Here is a 22,290-nt window from a genome sequence, read left to right as displayed (position 1 = left end):
TGGAACAGTTTGGAAGGCTCAGAAGAAGACAGAAAATGAGGGAAATTTTGGAACTGTAATACCTAACCTTGTTTATAGACTCCCCTTAACTACCTAGCCTTGTTTCCACATGAATAGACTCTCCCTTAGCTGAGAAAACCAGACGAACTCCATTTGGCTCCTTCATTTACAAAACATCAAGGACTCCTTACCCATCTCTTTCCTCAATGAGTTAACTCGTGTAAACTGACTCTCAACATATCAAAAAGTCCAGTTAACTGATAAGGTAATGAAGCAAGCAATGCATGAAGTTGCCAGGATTTTGCTCAAGAAATAACACCATAAAGCCCTGCGTTTGTATCAGGCAGAGTCCCCCATACCTATTGCCTTGTGATAGATTTAGAGCCGCTGCACCTGGAACTGTTTGTTTCCTTGTAACCGTTTGTCTTTTTTTTAACTTCTTGCATGTTTTTACTTCTGTAGAATTGCTGCAATTAAGCTCTCCCTCGCCTCTCTAAATCAAAGTATAAAAGGAAATCAAGTCCCTTCTTCGTTGCCAAGAGAATTTCGAGCATTAGCCCTCTCTGGGTCGCCGGCTAATAAAGGACTCCTAAATTTGTCTCTAAGTGTGGCCTTTCTCTCTAACTAGCTCAGGTACAACAGAACTTCCTAGAGACTTGGAGAGCTCAGAAGACAGGAAGATGTGGGAAAGTTTGGAATATCCTAGATACCTGTGGAATGGCTTTAATCAAAATGCTGATAGTGATATGGACAATGAAGTTCAGACTGAGATGTTCTCAGATGGAGATGAGAACTTGGTGAAAACTGCAGTAAAGGTCACTCTTATTATGCAAAGAAATTGGCATCATTTTGCCTTAGAGATCTGTGGAATTTTGAACTTGAGAGAGATGATTTAGGATATCAGGTGGAAGAAATTTCTAAGCAGCAAAATGTTCAAGAGGAAACAGAGCATAAACGCTTGAAAAATTTGCAGTCTAATGATAAACTAGAAAAGAACACCCCATTTTGGGGGAGAAATTCAAGCCAGCTGCAGAACTTTGCATAAGTAACAAGGAGCCAAATGCTAATGACCAAGACAATTGGGAAAATGTCTCCAGGACATGTCAGAGATTTTTTGTGGCAGCCCCTCCCATCAGAGGCCTGGAGGTCTGGGAGGGAAAGATTGTTTTCTGAGCTGGGTTCAGGGCCCCGTACTGTGTGCAGCCTCAGATTTGGTGCCCTGCATCACAGCGACTCCAGCCGTGGCTAAAACAGGCCAATGTACAAGCTGTGGCTTCAGAGGATGCAAGCCCCAAGCCTTGGCAGTTTCCACTTGGTGTTGGGCCTGTGGGTGCACAGATGTTAAGATTTGAGAATCTCCACCTAGATTTCAGAGGATGCATGGAAATGCCTGCATGTCCAGACAGAGGTGTGCTGCAGGGGTGGAATCCTCATGGTGAACCTCTGTTAGGGCAGTATGGAAAGGAAATATGGAGTGGGAGCCTCCACACAGAGACCCCACTGGGGTACTGCCTAGTGGAGCTATGAGAGGAAGGCCACCATCCTGTACACCCCAGAGTGTTTGATCCACTGAGAGTTTGCACCCTGTGCCTAGAAAAAGCCACAGACACTCAATGCTGGTCCATGAAAGCAGCTGGGATGGGGACCGTACCCTGTAAAACCACAGGGACAGAGCTGCCCAAGATCATGGGAACCCACCTCTTGCATCAGCATAACCTGTATGTGAGACATGAAGTCATAGAAGGTCATTTTGGAGCTTAAGATTTGACTGCCCCTCTGGATTTCAGACTTGCATGGGGCCTGTAGTCTCTTCCTTGTGGCCAATTTCTCCCATTTGGAATGAGTATATTCACCCAACGCCTGTACCCCCATTGTATCTAGGAAGTAACTAATTTGCTTTTGATTTTACAAGCTCATAAATGGAAAGGACTTTCAGTTGTCTCAGATGATATTTTGGACTTGCACTTTTGGGTTAGAACTGGAATGAATTAGGACTTCGGGGGACATTTGAAAAGGTATGACTGTGTTTTGAAATGTGAGGATATAAGATTTGGGAAGGTCAGAAGTGGAACAGTATTTTTTTTTTTTTTTTTACATTTTCATATTTATTAACTTAGGTTTTAAAATAGTATCTACTTGAAATATTTACAGTTTAAATTTCTTAAACACAGAACTTATGTTCACTTATGTTTGCTACATATTTCCATGATATCAAAAGCATGTTGTTATATATTCATGAGAGATTCCAAATCATATTATTAGGATGTTAGGCAATTTGTAAGAATCTAACTACATTTTTACAGTAAAACACACTGAAGTATAAAATTACTCATAATTCTATATGAGCTGCTTTAAATTTTTTTAATAATCAAAAATAGATGTTATGGTGCTTTATACTACTTAATCTTACAATATACATTCTCTTAATAATTTCGAAAATTACTAAAATGAGTGAATTATTACAATAAATATGAGCAAAATTTATCTTAGAAATAGTAAAGAAAATGAACCTAAGCTCATTATCTATCTAAAAATTTGAATTATTAATGCATTGTATGTTTTTAAATCCATGCATTAATTTGATTTTAGGCAATTTTATACAATTGGATAAATCACAATAATATTGTTGTGTGGTTTTCTTCCTGCACTTTTTTATATGACAAAATTTCTTATATTATCTCATTTTATCTTTACAGTAACTATACTACTTAGGTGAAATATTTTCTCAAGATGTATAGAAACTCTGGTACTTCAATTGTCCAAAGTCACATTGGGACTCTAATTAAATTATGTATCAAACCTGGTATAAATTACTTCAAGTCCAGAGATTTTTCTGCTTTATTACAATCATTACTATTCTTGATATTTCTCAGATAAATATACTAATGAATATCTCAAAAATAATAGCCATTGTTATCTCAAGAAGCAGGATTATATAAATATATGTCACACACATCTTTTTATTTAAACATACTTCATAACCTTAAAATCAGAAATGGCATACAGAATGTCATCTAGACTAAATAAAAACATTCCATTGTGAAAATATCACGACATTAACTATTTAATCAAATGATTTCCAGTTATATATATTTTAATCCAGAAGGTATTAGCAATTCATGAGCTGTCAAAATCAAGATGAGGGTATAGCCACTCTTCCCTTAATTCCTTGTTTAATCCATGAAGCTATTAACAATGAGACACTTTGATTTACTTAATTCACATATTGCATTCAGCTTATGAGTAAGAAGAGTACTACAAAAATTTATAAATATTTTGTCCAGAATTGTGTAATCGATGAATAATATAAGCTTTCTTATATATTAGCTTCATTTATCTTTATTAAGTTATCAATACATTATAATATATGTATATATAACAAAATATTTTGAAAATTTGTAAATTACATATGCATATACATCTATGCATGTATATGTGTGCATATATATGTAAGAGTTACTTTTAAATGATTAAATATACTGATATATAATAAATATCTGAGTATTAGTTGCCAGATTTGTGAAAGAGCAGTAACAGCATGTGAAGTAATTGAGATTTCTTTTAGGAGTACAAGTCTATACGTTTTATTACACATTAAGGAAGATAAATGGTATTCATAATTTACTACTGGTACAATACAGAGCTTTGTATAATGTGGGGATTTGATAAATGGGAAAAAACACTAAGGAAAAACTACTATTTCATTTTCTGAAATACACCATTTGTTGTTTTAGAAATTTACCCTCTGGAATTTACATAACCATTTCTTATTATGACATCTTTTCTTTCAAATTTCTCTTCACAGTTTTACATTATGTATATTTACATTTCTAAATATAAAATTTATCTCTCCTTAATTACAAGTCCCATAAAGGCTCATAGTAAATGCTCAAGAAGCCAGTTGGTCTTTCAATGAATGTGTAAAATTAAATAACACAATATCTGTAATTCAATTGTTTCAAATATGTGTATAATTTAGATACTAAATTATCTCAGAAATGTAGTCTACATATAATGAATCTGAAACATAGCATAAAAAAATAAAGCTTCCAAGTAAAATTTCAAGTAAACTTGAAGTTAGTCCATGACTTTTACATGAAAACCGCTCTAGAGTCTTCAAGAAAAATCTTTTCTTTCTTAGTCTCTGCCATGCTGTTATGGGTTAGAAAGGACTTTCCTCTGGTTCTCTTGTCTATAGCTGCCTTTGTGGTAAAATAGGAACTTTCTCACTGAGCCCTTGTGAAAAGTGAAGACACATCATTTTTCCATGATTAATGATTTCCCACTCTTTATCAAAGGCTTATTTTTAAAAAGAATTCCTCAGGTTTGTCTTTTGATCCATGGCAATGTAAAACATCACAATGTTTTGTATCATAGTAGAATTTATAGAGATAGGTTTGCTGTTGGCAGGTGCAAAAAATTAAACGTAGAGGGGGAAAGAAATCTTTCTTATTTCCTGGAGTCTATTTCACTCTCTCTGATTTTTTATCTGTATTTCAAAAATACTGATTTTCCACATTGAAAATCTAAGGACCCTTCAAGTGTTGTTGAGAAACAACAGTAGATTTTTAAAGAAAATTGCCAATTTTCTGATACAAGAATTAGCCACATACTTCATAAAAATATGTACGCTCCATTGAACGTGTCTTTTGCAAATAGTCTATTTTGGTTTTGCCCCGTAGGTCATCAAAAATGGTTTTGCAAAATGGTAAATAAGATCTAGAGTGTGGGCCGGGCGCGGTGGCTCACGCCTGTAATCCCAGCACTTTGGGAGGCCGAGACGGGCGGATCACGAGGTCACAAGATCAAGACCATCCTGGCTAACACGGTGAAACCCCGTCTCTACTGAAAAAAAAAATACAAAAAACTAGCCGGGCGAGGTGGCGGGCGCCTGTAGTCCCAGCTACTCGGGAGGCTGAGGCAGGAGAATGGCGTGAACCCAGGAGGCGGAGCTTTCAGTGAGCTGAGATCCGGCCACAGCACTCCAGCCTGGGCAACAGAGCAAGACTCTGTCTCAAAAAAAAAAAAAAAAAAAAAAAAGATCTAGAGTGTGCCCCAGCATCTGGCACAGAAAGGACAGCATCGTAATTATTCTCATCAGACATTGACACACAAGCCATCAACCACACAGAAAACATAAATGTGACAGCAACTCAAATGAAAAAGTTTAGCGCCTATGAGGCAGGAGAATAGGGTCTGGAGGCAGGGAATCAAAGGCTGGTTCACGATAACTTCCTACACCTAAATCAAAAGGAAAATCCCAACTTTCCACACTTAAGTAACAAAAGGACCACAGGCTACTCCCTTTGCAACCTCACCACTCCTAACTTCTTGCCTGGCAGATGGAAAATTGAAGGTACTTCTGACAGGTTGCTTTCTGCAACCAATCAGATGTCTGCATAGGAGTATAACTTTGTAAGTTAGCTTCAGCCTCTGGTTGCTTTCCACAACCAATCAGACTGATTGCGGGCCACTACTTCATTTGCATGGGGTGTACACGGAGTGGCCAATTGGAAACTTCTAAGGGGTATTTGGATCCCAGAAGATTCTGTAACCAGGGCCCTTCAGCCTCTGCTCGGGCTACTCCCGCCCTGTGGAGCATACTTCGATTACAATAAATCACTGATTTTGTTGCTTCATTCTTTCCTTGCTTTGCTGTTCGTTTTGCCCAATTCTTTGTTCAAAATGCCAAGAACCTGGACAACTTGCAGTCAAAACCCTCCACCAGGAACACCTATTTCAGACTTTAATCTTTTAAATTGGCATCTCATTGTTCCAATGACTTAAATCATAATAAAACCTACATTTTAAATATATTGTTGACTGTGCAACACTTTTTCTTAATCTTGAAATTTTAAAGAGAATATTTTAAAAACATATCAAACATATCAAGAGCAAGGTTTCTAGGTAAGTGCACTTTCATGTTCATAACTAAGGGAATTAAAATAACACATTTTTTAATGTTTTGAGCAAATATTAATTTGGTTTCAGGTCTTTTGTGCCAAAGCATAACACACTTTATCTTAGTTTTCCTGTTTCTCTCTCATTCTCTCTCCCCTTCTCCTGCAATTTATGTTTACTTTCTTTCTCATTCTGTGGAATATGGAAATAATATTAACACTTTTACATACTAAGAACAGGAAACAACTTTCCATATCCCTTGTGCACTTCTCATTTTGTACATTGAATTGAATGTTTCCAAAGTATACATTATATGTTTTCCTAATTTATGACCATTGTACTGTTACTTTAATTAATCAAATATTACATAATCTGCTAAAATATTGATGTGAATATGGTATTTCCTGTAAAAACAATTTGGTTTTCAAATAAATTATTAATAGAATTAGTTAAGTACCACTACTATGGAATGCATGGGCAAAATATTGGTAAAATATGGAATAAATACTATTAACATATTTTTCTTTAAATACATCATAAACAGCTTTTTTATTTTATATATATCTAAATACATAGTATATAAAAATAAGTTGTAAATATGATATATTTTTCCTTTTCATGCAGCAATATATTATTTGTGTCTTTGTTTTCACTTTGAAACATTGATACATACTTATTACATGGATTTTAACTAATGCAGAAAAATTCAAAATTATTACCTAGGGAGATATTATTTTTTAAGATATCCTTATGTGGTTAAAAAAATATAGATTATGTAAATTATTAAGAGGCTGGTGCTCCATTATTTTATTTATATTTTCACATATAAATATAAAATATATAAATAAAACAGTGTATATGGATTCCTTATTAATAAATAAGATACAATTAGCACTTTAATTCTTGCCAACACTTTCCCTCACTTTAGATTTCAACCACTGTGAATTACATTGTTACAGATTATCACAAATTATGAAAAGTGTATTCTGTATTTTAATTAATATTGTACCAACAATTTAATACGAGTTTCAACTTTCAAATAAAATAAAAGTTAACTATTCTTATCCCTTTATTAATTTGAATTGTGTTTTAAATAATTGAATTTTATTCATGTTTTTCTCACAACTGCTTTATATTTGAAAATTATATTGCATTTCTAACTGAATAACATTATGTTTGGGTTAAATATTATTGGAAAACAGAAACTCTTAGCATTTTATAGAATTTGATACATTTTCTCTCCTCAAGAATGAAATTCTGTGAGTGAGCCTGAGACCCATCTGCTTAACATCTTCCATAAATTGTAAGTAAATTGCTTCCTTTTCTTCTCGTTAGATACTTGAATAATTTTTCTCAATCCATTTATTGCAAATATATGTTTGTGTATATAAATATATTTATATGTATATAGTCATTTATCATTCTGTAATCACACATACACACACATCCTATATTATTTGTATTGAAAATACAGTGTTTACTTCAGAACATTGTTTTTGTTTTCTGACATCTTTTAAATGCCTTTCCCATTTCATTTGTATGTTCTCCACAGATACTCTAATTATCTTTATTTTGGATTTTTTGTCAGTTCATCAAATATATTGCTTTCTTTAGTTTTGTTATTTGATATCTATAATGTATTTACCATCACTATAACTATGTTAATTTCATCATTAACTTGTATCTTTGGGTGAAAATTCCTTTTTTCTAAATTATTTCAACTCTGAGTTATAAGAAATCTTATAGTTTTGAGTCTCATTGCATTGAAGTTAGTTTACAAATTAAGAAAATTTATGAAGCTAAAATAAATCATTTCAGTCGTTTACTACTTTTTTCTTGCCTACAATTTGAGTGTAATTTTTAACTTATCATGTTTATCTTAAGCTATTCTATAGCATCACAGGCACTGAATAATTTTTTTTAGTTATTCGTTATTTTCACATCTGACTTTATTTCTCTTTCTTCCTTCTTTCCTTTCTCATTCTTTCTCTTTCTTTCTTAAGCATGTTTCCGTAATTTGCCAGCCTTTTTCTCTTTCACTTGGTGATATTTTTTGGTTCATGAGGAATCCAGCTGCTGGTTAAAAACTCTCCAGTATTTTTTGCTGAAGTGTAAGCAATTTCAAATGCTTTACCTGACAAGTTTCACAGTGAATGTTGCCATCCTCACACCAATCTTGATGTACAGAATATGAACTGCAATCTTTGAAGAAAGCCAGGTCAAGGATTCAGGCACTCCTGGCAGGTCATATTCTCACATATATTTGCAGTCCTAGTCCAGGAATCTTCACTCCTCTTTGTCTTTATCTGATGCCTTGGACAGAGATCTTTAGGTGTATCTGCTGAGGACTCCTTAAAAAGGATGTGAGTGGGAGGGAAGAATGGGGAAATTTAAAGACACTATTTCTACCCTGACTCAGTGTTCAGTACTTTCCAGTCCTAGCCCTTCCCCTTCTCCCTCTCCTGGACTCCATGGTCCATAAAACTGCCTTAGCTTTTTGTTTGAGGATCCTGCAACATTGAGATGATCCCAAAGTCTGAACCGACGTGCCTGGCCATTGATTGGTGCATTGTTCCATGGGGAAAATGGAACAAGAGAAGGTGGTGCTTTCTTTCTCCTTCTCCCAGATCAGCTGAGCTCCTGAGAGTGCATTCCAGGCTCGGAATATCTCATTTTTATAAAAGTGTGTGACTTCTCTTTGATCCTCTTTCCACTTCATCTGCGGTTTTTGTTATTTATTTATTTATTTATTTATTTATTTATTCATTCATTTATTTATTTTTCCACAGTGGAGCTAAGGTTTGAGTGCTGTTTCATACTTTATCAAAGTTTATGTAGTCTGAATTTAGGGAGATCTAAGAGGGAACAGATAGAAGGAGGCAAAAATAAAGATGAGAAAAGTAGAGTAAAATGAACTCAATCTACCCTCCATGTAGTCCTTAACAAGATGTCTTAGCTCTGGCCAAGATTTTGAATAGTTAAGTAAACCATATTAAGACTACTACTACTTAATTAGGGAGTATATCCCAAAGACTGAATTATCTCAGATTTCAGATTATTCTCCAAGTCAACATGAACAAAGAAATTTCAGTTCTATTCAAGAAAGTATTTAGGCATGGTTATTCATTTCCTTTATTTCATTTGTCTCTTGTCCTTTATTTCATTGTCCCTTTCCAAAGAGAGGAAATATAATCTTCACACTCTATCCCCACATAGAGGCTATACAAGAATTCTTAGGAGTTTCACAAATAGAGAATGTGGTGAGTAGCAATGAATTTAGGAGCCCTCGGAACCATTCCAAAACTTCCTGTTTCTATCATAAGCAAAGGGGAATATTCATGTTTTGCCAGTTCTAAATGTTTTGCACTGTGGGAATCTTCGGTGAGACATAGAATTCAAAACTGTGCATGCTTAATTAGAAAGCTTTGGTAGGTCCTCATAAAAGTGAATTGCCCTTTAGATTAAACTTCATTAGCTTCGAAGTTGATTTGCTTCTTTTTAATTGATACATTTTTCAAAAAATCATAAAACAAGGTATGTCCTTTTCATTGTGCCATTATCAAATAATTTTATTATATTTTGGAAAGTGATAGTTTGTGATTTAGCTTCATTCTAATTTCACCTTTGCATCATCTTGCAGTATAAAGTATTATATCTCAGGAAAGCAAACTAAGGCCTCTACTGCGTCAATAGCTTTTCCATCAAGTGGTCAAGCTTCAACTGGAATACAGATCTGTCTGAAACTCCCCCTCTTGATTGTGGTGAATAAATGCTATGACAAGCAATTTGAAACCAAATTCCTAAAATTATGCATTGTTTTATTTTGAAATAACCTAGTAAGTGTATTTTCCAAATCATATCAAAAGATAGTATGGTAGAGTCCAAATACGATAAAATTAAATATTGTTTATATCAGAGAAAATACACACTTTACTAAACAAAGTGATATAACGCTATTCTTAAGAATTTGTTGGCAAAAGACCTAGTCTTAAATACAGTGTTACTGATAATGGGCATTCACTATTACTGAGTCACTGGCTTTTGTGAAATAGAGTTAAAATAGATGTGTTTCAAGTCTAATATCTCATCACTCAATAAATATTAGACATACATGATCACTTATCATTGTTTCTTAAGATTAACTATATGGAAAGTGTAATGGTAGATTATTTTATATTGTATTATTGTCTATAGAAATATTAGAAATACTTTCAAATTTAAATACAGTAATTTGTTACCAATAATAATTATTGTACAGTTTTTCAGATTTCTATTTGTTACCAATAATAATGTTATTCTTCCTAGCTAAATCTGTATATTTCCAAGTTAACTAATCTAGTGTTACACACTTGTTAAAATAATATGCCTTTAAGATTGCTTAACATTAAGGTATATTTACAGTGAATTACTAGTGTTTTTAGCTTTAAAATTAATTTGAATTTTTACCCAAAGATATACAGTCCCACGTATCAACTCTGGAAATTCACACAATTTGTAAACATGTATAGTTTGTTCTCTGTAAGATTTACTGACTCTGAATTGTTTAGTGAACTGTCATTGCCCTTCTGCTTAAATAATTAGTCTAGGCTTCGACTATTACAGAAATTTATCTGGGACATGCAAAGGTAGATATAGCAGTAATGAGCAAGGACTTTCTAATAATGTGAAGCATTGCTCCTAATCTGGAAGGATAACTATACAGGCAAAATAGAAAAGCATGTTTATATTAAGGTACATACAAAGCAAAGTTGAAAAATAGAAAGAATCAAATTAAAGCAGAAAAACAAAGTTTTGAAATATCTTCAGTTTGGAATCCTAATATTATATCATAGTCTCTCTGAAATAGTTTTCATTGCTTTCAGATTAACAGTGTGTATATGTATGTCTGTAGATATATAAGCTCACTTCAGCTGGTGAGTACCAGAATCAACTGCAATCTTGGAGTGAATAGCTTGACATGTTAACCCATTTTAAATCATTTTAGGAGGCTGCAACTGGCCATCAACTTATAGGATGGGACTTATTTGATGTCTCTATAGAAAGAGTCGGTACATCTTGTTGCCATATGAGATCAGGCAGAATGACTCAACTAAAATTTTATCCCAGATTTGATTGGCCCTGCCTGCCTCCCTATCCGCTCTTATTCCAGAATCAGACACATGGTTTACTTCTCGTTCTGAATGTAACATTGCTCTTTTTTAATCATTGATTTCAGTTCACCACTACCGTTACACACAGAATATTAGCCACACGATGCAGAACTTATGGAGAAGGAGAGATCCTCATTCTTGCATGAAAGTCAGTTGCACCTAATGAGGCAGATTTAACCAATACAATAATTTTTTTTTTTTTTTTTTGGATGGAGTTTCGCTCTCGTTGCCCAGGCTGGAGTGCAATCGCCCAATCTGGACTCACCACAATCCCTGCCTCCTGGGCTCAAGGGATTCTCCTGCCTCAGCCTCCCGAGTAGTTGGGATTAGAGGCAGGCGTCACCACTCCTGCTAATTTTTTGTGGGTTTTTTTTTTTTTTTTTTTTTTTTGTATTTTGAGTAGCGACAGGCTTTCTCCATGTTGGTCAATCTGGTCTCGATCTCCCAACCTCAGATGAGCCACCCGTCTCGGCCTCCTAAAGTGCTGGGATTACAGGCATGAGCCACTGCTCCCAGCCAAGAAAAAATATTTCTAGAAATAATCCTCCTATTCTCCTTCCCAGGAGATTACTTTGAGGTTCTCTGATTTTATAAAACCTCAATGGGGACGTGACATGTGGCACTGCTACAAGGGGTGCTACTGCACAAACAAAAAGCAAGACTTTTTATTTTTATTTTTTAAAGGTACAGAGTGTTTTTTCTCTATTTATGTTTATTTTTTAATCTTGTTAATTTAAATAGCTTGGGGATACAGGTGGTTTTTGGTTACATGGATGAGTTCTTTAGTGGTGATTTCTGAGGTTTTTGTACACCCATCACATGAGCAGTGTACGACTGTATCCAATAAGTATTCTTTTATACAACCTCCCTCCCAACCTTCTCCCTGAGTCTCTGAAGTCCATTATGTCATTCTTGTGCCTTTTTGTCCTCATAGCTTAGCTATCACTTATAAGTGAGACCATATGATATTTGCTTTTTCATTACTGAGTTGTATCACTTAGAATAACAGCCTGCAGCTCCATCCAAGTTGCTGGAAAAGACATGAGTTTTTTCCTGTTTATGGCTTAGTATTCCATGGTGTATATAGACATTTACTTTATACTCTCATTGGTTGACTGGAACTTAGGTTGGTTCTTTATCTTTACAATTTTGAATTGTGTTGCCATAAATCTGTATGCATTTTTCTTTTCATAGTTATTTCCAATAAGCAAGACTTCTAATGAAACACGTATTTATTCTCCATAATTGCTCCTTCACTCTTCTTTTCCTTTCCTCTATATTCGCTGGGTTTGCACTTACATATAGAGAATTGTCAGTTAATTTTTTGGTCAGCCACATTTGCTAGGGATATCAAGATAAAACATTATTTATAGTGTCTCATTAATAATTATAAAGCATTTTTGGTGGAATTATTTTCCATCCATATTATTTTCCACAAATACAGCAGTCCATATCAGGTTGAAATATAAGAAGAGTTGGCCAGGTGCAGTGGCTCATGCCTGTAATCCCAGCACTTTGGGAGGCTAAGGAGGGCGAATCACCTGAAATCAGGAGTTTAAGACCAGCCTGTCCAACATGGAGAAACCCCGTCTCTATTAAAAATACAAAAAATCAGCTGGGCATGGTGGTGGGTGCCTGTAGTCCCAGCTACTTGGGAGGCTAAGGCAGGAGAATAGCTTGAACCCAGGAGTCGGAGGTTGCCGTGAGCCACTGTACTCCAGCCTGAGTGACAGAATGAGACTCCGTCTCAAAAAAAAAAAAAAAAGAAAAAGAATCTCAGTAGAATTATTTTCCACTAGTTTATGTATATAACATATGGAAGTCATAACCTAACCCACAGACAGGATAAGATTTGTTCATACATGAAAATATTTAAATATTTATCTCCAAAATAATGACCCAATAGATAAATCAGAATTAATGATAGTTACCATTTACTATGTGTAACTATAATTATTTACTAATACTCAATACCCACAAATGTATCCCATATAAGATGGGTTTGTATTGCAATAGCATAGGTTTTAGTGTGAGAATAGTATAGTTCTATCAAACTTAAAAAAATAAGGTTCAAATAAGAAGTTTAGCATTCTTATGTGAAATTAATTATATATGTTTAAATTTCTATTGAAATCAATGTATATTATAAATATTTCTAATTTTCCATCAATGTATCTCTTTTTATTGCTTTCTCATGTCTCGACAAATTTTTCTCATCTTAATCTTTTTGCTGGGACTTGATCAACAAATAGGTTTAAGACTCTTCAGTCAAAAGTGAAGCAAATAATAAAACAGAGAGACAAAACATGTTCTCAAAATCAAAATTATTTTATTTAGACTGACAAAGAAATTAATATATTCATTTACTCGTATTTCAGAAGTGAATTTTATATCTTCATATAAAGGATCATTTGTTCATATATTATTCCTTCATATAAAGGAAGGATCATTCCTGGATCACATATTGAGAAAGGATCATTCAGCTTGCAGATTTTTGTGAAAACGTGGTTTCAAGGTGTTTAGCATGTGTGCCATCCAATTTGGAAAGTGACTAGATACTGAATTCCAAATATATTCAAAAACTTGTTTTTGACAAGACACAGAGTATTAATATTTTAATTAAAATTGAAAGAACATTCATATTATGGTTAGATTATATGAACCTGATATCTCACCTTCCAATGGTACCATATCATAAAAGAACTGTCTCAGGGCAAGAAAATCTGTTTATTAAAAGTCAGCAAATGGTAGTTAATAGTTTTTATAATTTGGGAGCCAATTCAACTTAGCAAATGTAGAGCTTAGTGTAAAATTATCTTAATTTATATATTGAGCATTCACATATTCATTGTATTCTATGTTGTGTATATATTGCAATTCGGGGGCAACTTAAGTAACATACAATGTAAGCTTGACTCTATGTAAATATCTGTTTTATATCAAGTTTACTATATATAATGTATTAACCAGTCCAGGTCGTTTTTGAAGGTGAAGCGGAAACATTAACATATTCAATAAAACTGGTATTGTAAATTTCTGGCATTTATTAAATTTGGGAAAAATTTAGCCGTTATTTCTTCAAATTTTTTTCTATTCTAATATACACTCCCTCTCTATAACACCAACTAAGTACATGTTTAATCAATTTATATTATCTCAAAGATATTTGTGTAGTTGGAAATATTTTTTCTTTTCTGTACACTGGAAAATTTATATTTATCCTCAAATTCTCTTGCTTTTTCACTGGTATCATCATTCTGATTTAAGTACATATATTAAATTGCTGGCTGCCATTTTTAACACTTGGATTATCTCAGCATCTATATCATTTGATTTTTCTTTTTTGTTGGGATGTGTTTTGTTTGCTTTGCTCTTCCTATGTTAGGCAACTTTAAGTTATATCCTATACATTATACCCTTGAGAGTCTGTTACGTTAATTTTTTGTCTAAAGGAGCATGTTTCTTTTGAATTTACAAAGAGTTATCTTTATGAACTTGAACTTGTGACTCTATTTCTTGGGGAGCAACTCTAAGTTCATACTCTGTATTTAGGTTAGCCATTCTGTGCAGGCAGTTCCAGAGTCAGTCAAAATTACAGGTAGACAAAAGACGGAGATCCCTTTTTGTCTCTTTGCTTTCCTGAATTCCTCCCTCTCTTCAGTGGCTAGTTTCCCTGGCTTCAGTTTTCTGATTTCTTTGGAGAGAAAGTTGCCAAGTCTTTCCCCCGAAAACAGCAGATTGGGAAACGAAACTGTGCATTTTTAGAATAACATGCCTTAGACATAGAGGAGCTGGATTAAAAGTTAGACTCTTTTTGCTGTGAACCTCTACAAATCTATTTTCACATGGCTAAGCAAGATTGAATGATAAATCTTTTCCTTCCTAAAACTTACACAACTATTGAATTCTATCTTCCGAATACTTCAGTCCATAAGCAAGTTGGATATTAGATAGGTTTGGGTTTCCATATTTTCTTGTATTAAGAATATATATTTCGGCTTATATATAGCAGGGTCTCTGATATGCCACTAATAATAAATAGATTTCAAGCCCTATAACTTATTCAAGATAAATTTATGAGATTAAAGGATTCTTAATAATCTTTTTTAGGTTAAAGTTCTCTTTCATAATCCCAGCACTTTGAGAGGCCGAGACGGGCAAACCATGAGGTCAGGAGATTGAGACCATCCTGGCTAACACAGTGAAACCCCATCTCTACTAAAAATACAAAAAATTAGCTAGGCATGGTGGTGGGCACCGTAGTCCCAACTACTCAGGAGGCTGAGGTAGGAGAATGGCATGAACCTGGGAGGCAGAGCTTGCAGTGAGCCGGGATTGCGCCACTGCAGTCCAGCCTGAGCGACAGACTGACTCCCTCTCAAAAAAAAAAAAAAAAAATCTCTTTCAAAAAACTTAGAACACAAAAATTTAAACTGCAATTTTGACACAAATGCAAAAATGTTACTATACTACTTAGGAAACAAAACCATCAGTGATTTTAAAGAGTATTACACCAGAAGTAATTCATTGCATTAGAGTTTTAAACAACAGCATAGTTCCTCACAAAAGGTTAACGTATAAGCTAAATTGTTTTCTATAGTTTCTTCCAGACATATCTTACTTACAGATTTTATAACTAATGTTATTTTATCCAACAATAACCATTGTGCAGTTGCTTACTTTTCATTAATATTTGAACAGTAGGGAAGAAATTACAGTTGACCCTTGAATAACACAGGTTTTAACTGTGCAGGTCCATTTATGCTTGGATTTCCTTCTGCCTTTGTCAGCCCTGAAACAGTGGGATCATCTCTTCTACTTCCTTCTCCTCAGCCAACTCTAAATGAAGATGATGAGAAGACTTTTACCCACTTTCATCTAACGCATAGTCAATACATATTCTCTTCCTTACAGTTTTCTTAATAACATTTTCCTCTGGCTTATTGTAAGAATACAGTATATAATATACATAACATATAAAGTGTTGTTAATTGACTATGTTATTGATAAGGTTTCTGTCAAGAGTAGGCTATTAGTTAAGTTTTGAGGGAGTCAAATGTTGCACACCCATTTTCTCTTGCACGGGGAGTTGATGCTGTTAATCCCTGCATTGTTCAGAAGTTAATTATATTTTGTAATTCTTCATTTTTTAATATATCTGTTATATTTTTGTGACTATCAATTGCTATGTTGTTTTTCACATATACATTTTCATGTATGAAACATTACTTCTGGAAAAATGTAGTTAACTGATAACATGTTTGCCTTTAGGACACAGAGTCCTAGGGATCAGGATGAGTGGGAAAAATATTTAACTGTTTTAACCTTTTACTGTTGTTCATTTCTAATTCTACTACTTCTTTAAACAATGAGTGCTGAGAAGAGTTGAAAATGGCATACAGCTGAATCATGTTTACTCCAATATATAATCTCTGTTTATTAATGAATAAGACATTTACACTTGTTTTAATTCCACATACTTTATTTTGGTTTTCCCATTTATTTTCATACGTTTTATTAATATGTTTTCTTTTTGCATTCTTTATACTTTTTATACATTATATTGGTTTGTTCAAGTTTTGCATATTGCACTTTTCTATATACAGTTTTCTCCAAAATATCTGTAATCACTATCTTATTTCTATTTTTAGTGGATTAACTTAGAAGTTTAACATTTTATTTTTAAATATCTTTCTCCTGCTATGTGAATTTAGTGTCCATATATTCCTACATTTTCATATTGATAACAAATAGACATTTATCTTTTTTTTTCCTCTTCTTATACTGAAACCAAGTAGTTTTTGTTATCACTTCAAATACCAGATCCACCCTAGTTATTTGTTCTGATATATTATGGTTGTGCTGTTTTCGCTCAGTGTTTAGCTGGATGTTGCTCAAAGATTATTTTCACATGTTGAAACTTAGCAATTTATTTTATATTTTCATGATCACCTAAGTGATGTAGCAACTCAAGAGGCTTATGGCTTATAGGCCTCTAGGCTATAGGCAGTCCTAAAACATATACTTCTCTTCCTTCTCTATATTTGCTCAATTTTTGAAATGCTTAATGAAGGTTGAAATACTTTTTGGCCTGGTTTTTGCTCCAGATTCTCCATGTGACTACGTCCAGCCTATATTTTGCTCATACTGCCCATCATATCATGGGAACAACACATGTCCTCAAGGGGAATCTATGTCAGTGAAAAGTTCATGTCGGCAGTAATCAGACTGACGGACATTTAAGGTTCACTAACAGGTGCAGAGGAAGAAACATTGACATTTTCCCTTTTCTACTCAAACTTCTGATTAGTGATGAAAAATAATAATTGTGTCACATAGCTTGGTAATTTTTGTTGTTTTAAATCATCTACAAAAAAAATTTTCTTTGTTTGTGTGTGTGTTACTGCATATCATTCTGCGTTTTTCTCCCAAATAAGTTAAAACTATTACTTTCTAAACTCAGGTTTTAAAACAAAATCAATGAGTTTAAACAAACATAAACATTCAAATAAATAAATGAAGAGAAATTTTCATTTGCTCACATTTGTTTTAACAAAATATTTCTGTGTAAAATATATGCCAATGTCCATTAAAACTGTAAGTCTTGATATCTTTTTGAACATTTTATAAGTCAGAATATAAAATTTCAGTAATTGAATTCATTATGCATCAGCATTTAGTTTAATAAATACTAAACAAACAACACTATATATGTAGAGAAAAACCAATGCAGACAAAGTTTTTTTTCTAATTTAATGTCATTTCCAACTTGGTTAAACTTTAGAGTGACAGTCTTCTTCCTGACACTAGGTCCCTGGTCTCTCTTGGATAATTTACTTTAGAAAACTTGCAACTGCAAATTCTTTCTGTGCCCCTTTGAAATGTAAATCTTCTTCTGGCCTCTTGTTAATTTACAACCCAGAAATTTCTTTCTGCAGAACCTGGAAGACAGTCTTTTGAAATAAAATCATTGAAGTAGATAGGGTCCCTCTCTCCCAGTCTGTGGGAGGGCAGGAGCCTAACTTCTATAAGCAACAATTAATAAACATTGATGACCTAATCACTTTGTCCAAACTCCCCCCTAATGTCTTTTCCACTAGCTCACCTCAGCAGTTAAAAATCCTCGTACATTTTGTTTCAGAGGATCTGAGTTCAATCTCTCCCTGGATTATAGTAGTCTAATGTAATGTCTTCCTTGCCTCTCAACTCCTTCTGGTGCATTTTTTTTCTTTGACATTGTTACTATAAACTTCAGTTATTTCTTTGAAACTTGGATTTAAAAAGTATGTATCTACCTGTTACAGCATGTTTTAATATCCAGAGATCTCATTACAAGACTGAATGTGTGTATGTTTGTGTGTGTCTGTGTACGCGGCTTGGTATTAATCAGGTGTTTGAGATTTGGATGTGCATGCAACACACATATTGTTGTATGAAACAATGAGTCTTCAAGAGACAAGAAGAAATATTGAGGAGTATAAGAATCAGAATTCTAGGTAGGCTACCAGGGTCAGATAATGGCCGCCTGTCAAAAAATATTAGTAAGTCCTGGAGTTTGCAATTTGATGGATAGACTCATAAGGCAGACCTCTAAAGGAATAAAAGAGATCAAAAGATCAGTTTATGAAGAGGGAAGTAAAGTGGCAGATTGCAAGAATGATTAGCCAGATATTCATACTTCAAGGACTTGTCTAAGGGAGGGCAACAGGTAATCTCTTACCTTCTCTGTAATTTAATGTACACAAATATCTTAGAAATAAATGAAAAAGTTTGTACCAAAATGAAAAGCTCTGCATTGTTTATATGCAGCACATTTTCTTTATTCAGAATAAATAAGATCTAGTTTTTGATAGCACAACAGGATGATTATATTCAATAGTGATTTAATTGTACATTTCAAAATAACTAGAAGAGTGTAATTAGACTTTTTAACAAAAAAGATAAATGCTTGAGGTGATGGATTGTTTACTTTATGTGATTATTATACATTGTATGTCTGCACAAAATATCCCACATAACCCACAGATATATACACCTATTGTGTACCCACAAAAATTAAAAATTAAACATTAAAAAAGTCCTGCATTTCATAATATTAATTTATGGTTGACTGAAGCATGGCCCTGAATGGGCTTTTTAAATAGTATACAATTGGCAGTTTGGGGCATAACTAGTTTAAGTCATACGATTTATTTAAAATTTATGGACAATGATGAAAGCTTGTGTACATATTTAATTTTCCAATATACTATCTTCTTTTTTATTATATTGTTAATGTTAAAAATTTAAATATTCAAAAAACAATATTAAATTTTGTTGGTTGCTTGATTTCTATCATTGTTTATCATATATGCATCTGAAATAAATTTGGTGCTCAAACTATTTATCATGAACTCTCCATTCAAGAATTAGTTTGAACTACCATTTATCCAATTGATCACATAAGAAAACAGGCCAATGTGGTGGCTCATGCCTGTAATCCCAGCACTTTAGGAGGCCAATGCAGGTGGATCGCAAGGTCAAGAGATCAAGAACATCCTGGCCAACATGGTGAAACCCCATCTCTACTAAAAATACAAATATTTACTGGGCATGGTAGCATGCACCTATAGCCCCAGTTATTTGGGAGGCTGAGGCAGGAGAATCACTTGAACCAGGGAGGCGGAGGCTGCAGTTAGCCGAGTCGCACCACTGCACTCCAGCCTGCCGACAGAGTGAGACTTCAACTCAAGAAAACCAACAAAGAAAAAAACAATACATTTTCTAAGAAAGTTTGTGCCTTAAGGATTTTATGGTTTTTTCCTATGTTTAAAATGCATTCCCCTTGTTTGTATATTGTATAAATCATACTATGTCCTTTACATTTGATTTATCAACTTTGCTATAAACACCTTTTGGTTTAAAATTTATTTTACTCAAGTTTTGAACATATTACATTAAGAACAGAAGTTCTTAAGCAGTGAGTATTTCTGAGAAAGTCAAATTTTACCTTGGTATTCATAGGATTATTCTCTTTCTTCAGAGTAAAATGACTTACTGAAATATAGTTTAATAATTACCATTCTGTATTTTTAATCAACATTTTATTTTAGAAGAGTTTTGGATTTTTAAAAGAAGTGAAGATAATCCAGAAGTTCCCTTAAGCTCTCAATGTTTCTCCATTGTTAACATCTTACATTACTATACATTTACCACTACTAGGGATCCAATACTGATATATTGATATTAATTAAATTCTATACTTAGCTCAGATTTCATTAGTTTTACTCAAATGTCTGTTTTCTATTCCATAATTCCATTCAGAATACATTTAACCTTTCCTTCTTTTTTTTTGAGACAGAGTCTCTGTCACCGAGGCTTGGAGTGCAATGGTGCAATCTCAGCTCACTGCAACTTCTGCCTCATGAGATCAAGCGATTCTCCTGCCTTGGCCTCCTGAGTAGCTGGGATTACAGGCACGTGCCACCACACCCAGCTAATATTTGTATTTTTAGTAGAGACAGGGTTTCACTGTGTTGGACAGGCTGGTCTCGAACTCCTGACTTTGTGATCCTCTCGCCTCAACTTCCCAAAATGCTGGGATTACAAGAGTGAGCCACCACTCCCATCCTAATCTTTATTTCTTCTTAGCTTCCTCTGCTCTGTGACAGTTTATCAAACTTTTCTTGTTCCTGCATTGCCAGTTTTCATGAGTGCTAGTCAAATATTTTGTACAATGTCCACCAGTTTGGGTTTGGCTAAAGTTTTACTTGTGGTTAGACTTGAGTTATGGGTTTTGTGAAGGGTGACCACAGGGGTGAAGTGACATTTTCAACACATCATATCAAGAGTACGTACTATTATCATTATTTATTACTGATGATATTGGCATATATCATGTGACTTCGTGTTTTCCAGATATCTCTACTGTAGGGTAACTTTTTCTCATCCTTTTTATATGCTACTTGTGAAGGTTAACTTCGTGCAATAACTTGATGTGGCCATAGAGTCCCTAGATATTTGGACAAGTAGTATTTAGACTGGAACTGCACAGTCACTTTCCCTCTGATTTCAGTTGCCAATTGAAAATCTTGGGATTGTCAGCCACCATAATCTTGCATGAGGGACTCCTTTATTATAAATGTTTATACACACACACAACGTGGACACACACATACACACACACACACCACCTATTGATTCCGATACTCTGTAGACAGAACAAAGACATACCTGTATCTGTACTAACCCATGTATATACACATATCTGTATTTTTGTATCTGTCTCTATTTTATTAAGCTAAACATGAATTTATACCGATGTCTCTGAATCTAAGTATGGTACAACGCAGTTCATTTTCTGGCATATCTGAAGCCTATACCTCCTCAGTAATGAGAACATTGGCTCTCATCCTTCACTATTATTAATTATTTTAATAGTTAAAAACGATTTTGGGGTAAATCATGCTCTCTCTGCCACTAGTCAACTAATAATCTTGAATATGGTTATTCCAAATTGAACTTTCTCACATGAAAACTGTGGGGTAGACTATGTTTTCTTTCAGGTTCAGAATTTTCTGATTTTTAAATACATTTTAGAATTTCAAGGAATAATAGGAACAGTATTAGATGGCAATGCAATGCATGAAAATAACACTATTCCAGTTAATATTCATCTTAACATTCAATTCACCAAACGTCCTTCTATCTCTTCTCTATAAATATTTTCCTCCCTTTGGTTATTCACTTTTTCTAATCTATCATTTGTATTTTCTCTATTATTATGTTTTCCTTTCCTATTCCCTAATTCTTTTTTTCTTTATTTCTTCCCTCAGTATTGCAGGAGTAAAATGTAAACAATACCACATCCAACATGCACATGTACTTTGCTAACACATCACATTATCTTCCCTACTTTCCCAACATGGGCTATTCTCCATTGAGCAGTCATTAGGATCTTTATAATGTTAAATATTCTTTTTGGTTGTGTGTGTATGTTTTCTCCATAGCTTCCAATACCTTCTCCATATCTTCCAATAACTTCTGTTAATACCGGAGATAAAATCCAAAGCCTACGCATGACTTGTAGTGCTCCAAAATAGCTGGATTTTGGTTGCTGCTTGGGTCTCGACACCAATCACTCCTTCCTTGCTTGATCCTCTCCAGTGGCACTGGTCCTCTTGCCCATCCTCAAGTGTGAAAAACATAGTCCTGACTCAGTCTTTGCACTTTTATTTTGTTTGACTTGTGAGGTTTTTCT

Source organism: Macaca mulatta, chromosome 17, assembly GCF_049350105.2.
Source record: "Macaca mulatta isolate MMU2019108-1 chromosome 17, T2T-MMU8v2.0, whole genome shotgun sequence".
Lineage (NCBI taxonomy): Eukaryota > Metazoa > Chordata > Mammalia > Primates > Cercopithecidae > Macaca > Macaca mulatta.
The sequence above is the reverse complement of the archived record's forward strand: the minus strand, read 5'-3'. Positions refer to the sequence as shown.